At 38.9% G+C, this 7,883-nt stretch overlaps 1 long non-coding RNA gene across 2 annotated transcripts; it reads left to right on the forward strand.

The window, feature by feature from the left end:
- The first annotated feature begins 1,348 nt into the window (after positions 1–1,348).
- LOC120292851 lies at positions 1,349–5,402 on the forward strand. 2 transcript variants are annotated; one of them, XR_005550468.1, is made up of 6 exons: positions 1,349–1,656; positions 3,208–3,356; positions 3,897–4,072; positions 4,329–4,385; positions 4,466–4,591; positions 4,828–5,402. It is a non-coding gene; the product is annotated as an uncharacterized LOC120292851 (long non-coding RNA). The 2 variants fall into 2 exon arrangements; XR_005550467.1 differs by having other exon boundaries at positions 3,897–4,385.
- Positions 5,403–7,883: the final 2,481 nt, after the last annotated feature.

Raw genomic sequence — 7,883 nt, forward strand, 5'->3', positions numbered from 1 at the left:
CTCTTTTGGATTCTTATCAGCACTGGATTTTGATTCTTCGTTTCCATCAAAAAAACTACCTGGGGCTTTTCATGGGCCACTAGGGCCCTTAGGGCTCAAACTGTCAGGGGATTGCCCAAACCCTAACAGTTCCAGCTGAGGATCTTCATTTGCCTTGGGGTGGCTTATTCTGTGACAGTCTGATTTTCCGCTTCTGTTTTCAATTAAATAAATCGGGCTTTTCGTCGACGTGCTTATAGCGCTATTCTCTGAGCTAATCACTCATGAGATAACTTGACTAATTGGGAAAGTTATTAAAGGATTTTGATGCAACAGACTTGAAAATTCGACCAGGAATCGACTGCTCGACCGTGTTAGTTTACAAGGATCATTTTAGCACAGTCGAAAATCTATCAGAAATCGGAAATAAGTCGATTCAATAGAGATAAAATTAGGCTTGGGCGATTCCAACTAATTACAGAATTCTCGTCGATCGGCACTAAACCGATTCTTCTGTTGTTTTGGTACCCTGTGCTCATAATTGAAATCTCGAGATTTTTCACGACAATCAAGAGTCGTCAATGCATCGAAGATGTACATTGTGGCTCGGGAATAATTGACCACGGGTCAGTTGCACCGAAAATTCCTAAAAACTAATCGATAATTTAGGTTGCGCTAAAATCACATTTGACTGAAATAACTGAGGAAATGATGTCGATTACAGAAATTAATAATTGTCACGTGTCACAATTCATCCCAAGGACATTGTTGCATCTTCTCAAAATTTATTGATGATGGGAATTGTTCACGAAATGTGCAAGATCAGCAAATTAAAAGAGCAAGGGAATTGCCACATTTTAAGTAGGATTTTAAGGTTTCTAATGTGAAACAATTTAAGAGGTATTATAAGTTGTTACTAAGGGACTTGACCCTATTGAATTAGATGTTAGATTGGTAATTAAAGAAAGAAGAGAAGTATCCTCAAAAGGAAATTCGTAGGAATCCCTCTCTCCTACAATTTCACATCAATTTCCTTGGTATTTAATGGAGATGGACTTGGAAAAGATAGAGGGACCTGTTGATAAGGAAATGAACTCAATCTCCATGGGAAAAAGCTACGAGGATCAACTTCAAAATTCGGATTCAGCAATTTACATGGATTCCAACCTTTTCTTTCATCTCAATTAGAAGAGACAACGTTGGAAAACTTTGTGGGGCCTATGATGGTGATAGGTGACCAAAATTTCCATGGAAAAACTAAGCCAAAAGCTGAAGGAAATTTCAATGAAACTTCCAAGCAATTTCCTCTCTCCTTCCCACCCTTTACCCACGCTTGAATGTCTGCTGTATTTTACGATGGCAGCTTCCACATTTTCCTTTCTTCCTCTTATTTTATTCTTCTCCCTTGTCTCTTTCAACGTATAAGTTGTTGCTTTCTCTTCCCTTGAACGTGCAACTTCCATTTCAGCTCCCCCTTGGACGACAAAGCAGCGACCGAACAACAAGGTCTCGAGCGTTCCTCCCTCCTCAAGAAAATCCGGGACTTTGTGTGCTGCTGTGGTGGTCGCTCAACGACACCTCCAGCCGTTGTGCCGGGTCCAAATCATCGTCTAAACCTCAATGGATGTCCTTGTGTTGCCGTCCGGCCACAAGTGAGGATCGCCATTAGTTTCGGTGGTGAGTTGTCTTCTAAATCTGGACTAGGGGTTGAGTACCTCTATTAGGAATTCGTACAAGTTAAAAATATGTATATGACATTATATATGGATAGATGTTGGTTAGGGACGTTATGATAGACATAGAAAAGCTTAGATAAGGCTTAGAGAGCAAAACAAACATCGTGGAGAAAGATTCGGACTAGAACAGTAGCTGATTTCTGAAACAGTTTCCAAGACGTGTATGTTTTGTTAATTTTGTAGACAACTTTGTGTTGCGATTTTGAAGAGATTTATTCTGAAGAAACGTTTTGGACATCTTAAATAGTAACATATATTTTTCCCTTAATTTTTAGAAATTAAAAAGATGACGATTTTAATGATGTCATCCTCGGAACAGTAATTCGGACAGTTTTGTAACTCCTGACCTGTTATGATTTAGGGGACTATTACTGACCTTTAGAGGTCGAATTTCCAATCGGTTTCTTCATGAAAGTTGTTCTTTATAACCTTTAGTTTAACATACTTGAATTTCAAATCAAACGGACTAGATTTAGACCCAAAAATGAACTGATTACGATGAGTTAGGCTCTCTGGAACTGGACCCGATTTTTTTGCTGGATAGAAAGAATTTCTGGGCCGAATCCAGAGGGATCTGGATCTCGGTGCCTTCATGAAATTTTTTTTTTTGTTTTCTAGCACGTGTCCAAATTTGAGAATTTTTCGGGCTCATACGAGTGAGTTTCTGACTTTGAATTCGGAAGAGCGTAATTGGATTGTTTTCTATTAATTCGGGTTAGTAAAAGTGTATGCTTGTTTTGAAGTATTCTTGCTATGAAATTGCTTAATTGAGACTGTGAATGCTATGTGTAACTGATTATTGGAGTGTGACATTGATCATATGCATTCATGACATGATTCCGCCACGAGCCTTTGGGGCCAGGCGATGCTCCTTCGGGAATGCCCCACGTCAACGGATGCCGGTCGCAGTAGAGGCTGGACCGATGCTCCTATATGGAATGCCGTCTAGATGTAGACAATGCCGCGCTCGACGGTGCAAGGCGATGCCCGGTTATACCGGAAGACTGTTATCTGTGCATTGAAATCATTTGTGACACATGAAATGCCCGGCTATGCCGGAAGACTATTATCTGAGCATTGAAATCATTTGTGACACATGAAATGCCCGGCTATGCCGGAAGACTGTTATCTGAGCATTGAAATCATTTGTGACACATGAATGGGTGAAAGTAAGGGACCTAATTAAAAGACGGAACTGTGTGGTGCAGTATGGGACGTGCCATAACGATTTAGTCTGGTAATTGGGGGCTCGTGTAATTATGTGACATTTATGTCCTTACATATGTACATGTTAAAAGTATTCTGATGATATATGATCTCGATATCTTATGTATGATTTGATTGACACTAACATGTAGGAAAGTACTGGTATTAAGAAAGTGTGAGAAAAGTAATTAGATTGCATGTTGAGTGTACCATTCTCCTACTCTAGATTTATGGGATTTACTCGCTGAGATGTGATCTCACCCCTTAATGGGCTAACATTTTTCAGGTCCCTAAATGGAGGAAGGCCGGGTCGTGTACAGTCGGTTGCAGTAAAGGAGAAATAGGATTCTCGCTATCTCCTTCCAAGTAATGACGGGTTTTCCATCAAGACTGGATGTAGGGTGACAGCTCACCCCCGAGATATCGAGAAATATGGTATTAGTAAAACCCAATCTTATAGATAAAAGCTTAGTTAGTGGGTAATCGAATAGCTTCACTTTTTATATCGGACCTTGAGGTGTTAAACTGGTCTATATGTATAAGTACTGTGATGTTGTAGGTGTGGCTTGTCAAAAATAATATCCTACATTTCTATCACACTGTTTTGTTGTATGGAGATTATTTTACATTTCCGCATGTGCAAAAATAATGAATGGGTCGGCAACAGTTCCTGGGATATTGCAAATTTTAAATCGACCATTGAGGGATGTGCATGTGCCCGGGGTTCGGGTTGTGACATATTCGGGCTAGCCACCATAGCCCATCTATTTGGTTCTTCAACCACAAAAATGGGAGTATCCATTAGATGTGAGTTGTCAAACTCCTCTAGTCCATGAGGTTTCAACTCATAAGGATTGTATCGTTTTACTTTCTTTGTAGGGCTTGCTTTGGGGATTAACTGAGTACTTTTTATTTTCTTCTTTTTAGAAGTGCCAATTGTTTCAAGAGACTGATCTCGGATGTGTGTTGATGTAGGGGTATGAGCCAGAAGTGGTAAGATGCCTTTTGAAGGGCTTGACTAATATCGCCATTGAAGTGGTTCAGCTAAGGTAAGAATAGGTTTATCTGGAGGAGGCTCAACAGGTGCCTTTTCTTGTTCCTTGCTATGTTGTCCACTGGCATCAGGAGGTTCGATGGCTGAGGAGTTTCTGGTATGATTTCTTCTATGTCCTCTCGGTTGCCGTTCGTCTCATAAAAAGCCACCCAAAAGGGGCTATGCTCTTTAACTTCAACGTGGAGCCATTGGCCATAATAGCGGTTTTCTTTACTGTCCATTTTTTCTTCATCATAAGGAAAACTTTTGTAGTGCATAGCATAATGACAAAGGATTCCACATGAATAGTAGAAATGAGATAGTTTTTCATAGCGGAAATCTAACCATATATTTTTTCCTTCTACTCAAATCAGTTGGCCTGGTTTCAGAGGGTCTTGAAGGTTGACTTCTACCCGTGCCCGCCCTGCTCTGTAGGTACCATCTCTAGTTTCTAATTTAACCTCTAACACTTTTCCCACATGTCTCATTGCTCTATTGATCATATTCTCAGTGCATCTCTCTAAAGGGAGTCCAAATATTTGAACATAGAAAGCACATGTTGCAAAGTTGTAGCAATGGAGGGGTGTGTTCGGTAGCCAAGGCGTGAGGATTACTAGATGTTGTGAGAATAACCAAGGTCCATTTTCTAAAACTCTCTACTTGTTAGCTTCCTTAGTAAATTTAGCGACATATAATCCTAGTTCAGGGTGGGAAATTTCAACATTTTCCGTACGTCAAACACGTTTCATAGTATTTTGGAAAGCCTGGAAATTGATCGAGGGGTTAGATAGGATTTTACCTACCAAAATAAGTTTGCATTCTTCTAACTTCTCTGTTGGGGCAGCCTCATTGAAACTTCAACTTGCTGTTTAGGCCAAAGGTGACCCAATCTCTGGCATAGAGCTGCCAATCGAGCATCCTCATCCAAGTTGGTGTGTTCCATTTGCAACTCCACAGAACAGGGCAGCTTCAGCGAGGATAATAGGGATTGAAGAGAAGGGCCATAGCTTAAAGTCAAAGAAAGGATAGAATTTGAGAGGGAAGGTAGGAGGATTATGGATGAAATTCGGTGGCCAAATTCAACTTGGGATGGGGTTAAAGGTGAGGTAAAAGATGAGATTGGGTAGAAAATTTGAGGCTATGGCATTGACGGTTGGATGATCCATCAAGCGCACTAAAGCCGAGAAGCAAGTGAAGGGAAGGATGAAGGAAGAGAGACGATGGAAGTCAAGAGTTAGGGTTCGGGGATTGAACTACTTAGTTAATTACCATATTTTGCACGGGTTTTGCATTTTAAATTTTGTTGAAAATTTACATTTATTGAGAATCCTTCTGTGTTGGAGCAAATTCAATGTAGAAGGAAAGTGTAGTGCTTGCAAATATAGCTATTGTACCGATAATTATGAAATTTATTAAATGGAAAGAGGTATTGTCAAAACAATAAAAAAAATTACGAAAGATGAAGTTCTAATTTTCTTATACCTAGGTTCCCTATATATTAATCAAACATCCTATATATTGCGGTCCACTTAAATTTAATTCATAGTGGACTTTTTTCCACTTTAAGTTGACATGATTGAGTAGTCAATTTCTTTTAAGCAATCATCATTTTAAGTAGCATTTAATCCCATCTTAAATTTCACTACAATTTGAGTTGGATGGAATCAAGGTAGTCATATTAGTTTATTACAGATATTTTCTCCATCGCATATAAAAAAACGTGCATAGCATTGCCAATTAATGAGTATAGATGTTCTTTACTTTGACATATTATTTTGCATTGCGTGAGTCTATTCTTCTACAAATATTGTGTTGCAAGGACAAAGTGAATTGTTCTTTCTATAGTAATGAAGAAGTATATGCAATAGATTTTTTTTCTATCTATTTCATAACATCTTCATGCATAACGGAGTCAATATTACTTAAAATTTATATATATGAATGTTTCCTCGTTCCCGTAGAGCTAATTTTACTACTTATGACTTTGTAATATTATGAAATGTAGTATTTATAACAATATAGAATATAAATATCTCTTTTGTGATTAAAAAAAAAGTAGAGCCATCACTATAATTTTCCGGCTAAGTAATGGGAAACCTTTCTTGGAATCCAAACAACATTATAACTCTTATAACTCAGTCACCTCAAATCCTCTCTCTCTCTCTCTCTCTCTCTCTCTCTCTCTCTCATTATTATCTAAATCCCTTATATTTCTTCTTTATCGCTCCATCCAAACTGAATTTAAGGCTCCATCCAAATAGAGGGAAATTTGGAAAATTAGTATAAATTAAATAAATAAATAAATATTTATATTGTTGGTCCGATTTGGTCGGTCCAGTTCCCACCCTAGAGTTGGGAACTGGACCAACCGCCCACCGGTTCCAAAAATAGAAATCAGAAAATGGATCGCCGCCCTTGGAAATTGCCCAAAATCGGCTTGTTTGGACGGTTTATGATTTGGGCAATTCCTGTTGTACACCCCTACCAAACAGACACATCAATAAATGAGATCTTTCCGTAGAAAGTTTCCTTAGTGGTAGGTTGTCCACTCCGTGGGTTAATGTCCATGAAGTGAACTTTCCTTAAAATGCTTGTTGCACAATTGCTTCTAGATTCCCCATGCCATCACATTATGTTTTTGATGCTAGAGCTGTGGTAATTGTGTAGAAGAATATACAATTTTTGTCACCTGTATATTTTTCTTTTAGAGTCTACGTATCTCGCCCTTCTCAAAATGGATTTACCCAAATTCCATAACTCATCATCTGGAAGCTAAAACTACGTGTTATTTGTAGTGCTTGTGGGGGAAAAAGTAGTACATAACACCTTATATTATAATGAAGATCATGTTTTGCTTCGTCCCTGATTAGAAAAAACTTTCTTCAACCATGTGTTTGATTATTATATTACAAGTTATGGACATTAGTCCCGCCAAACTTAATTAGACAAAATATCTGTGATATTAGTAAGCGATAACCCCACAATTAGAGGCGAGGTTCGAGGAAGTCTTCTCCCGCTACATTGATTTGTTTTAGCCCTACTTTATCCATTTCAACTAAAAGTCCTCCTCCCTGAATTTTCTTAATCCCTTTTTTCTTCCTTCTGCAGCACTGAATTTCTTTCCCCCGCTTGTCTATTCATAGCGCATGCAGACACCATCTATTCTTAAACCTTGCCATGGTTAACAATGGTCCAACGTCCAATCATTGGACAGTATATCAGCCTATCAGCTACCATATGGCTATGACTATGCTATGCATATATTCAATCCCCTCAGGAGTCAATCTTCTTCTCCGTCTCGTGAGCGATACGACGCGAAAATATAGGGCTGGAAATTGCCATGAAAGGTGGCACCTTCAAGAAAAAGGCGACAATTTTTTTTTATCAATTCCATGAGGTTCTTTTTACTAATATTTTGAAGCGCGTGGAAGATTCTCGATTTTGGAAAACATGGCTTGACTTGGGTATATTGACTGTTGATTAATTCAGACGGACAAGAGCTCTAGAAGGGTGATAGATTTGTGATGATGAATTGGTCTTCACAACCATGGTCAAGACATGTAGAATTTCGAGTCGTACTCTCGTGCCTCTCCTGATCGCAGCCGCTACGGAGGATTACTTACTGAGCAAATCAGGCAATGCCGAGAAGTTCTACAGGGACCCATGGACCACTATCGGCATGGATTGCTCCTTTGGTTTTAGGGGCTACTCATGCCCCACTACGGTGGGAGACCTACTCAATGAACATGAACGGGGCAATTAGTCGCTCTGATAGTTTTGGATTATTCATGTTGTCAAAATAAGTAAATTTAATAAATAAATTATTATGATCGCCAGTCTGGTAAGAAGTAAAAGAGTCTTCACGAAAATGACAATTCATGGAACTAGAAGGTAGATCTAATTTGGCACATGAGAAGGCAACATGCTAG

The sequence above is a fragment of the Eucalyptus grandis genome, chromosome 4 (genome assembly GCF_016545825.1).
Source record: "Eucalyptus grandis isolate ANBG69807.140 chromosome 4, ASM1654582v1, whole genome shotgun sequence".
Lineage (NCBI taxonomy): Eukaryota > Viridiplantae > Streptophyta > Magnoliopsida > Myrtales > Myrtaceae > Eucalyptus > Eucalyptus grandis.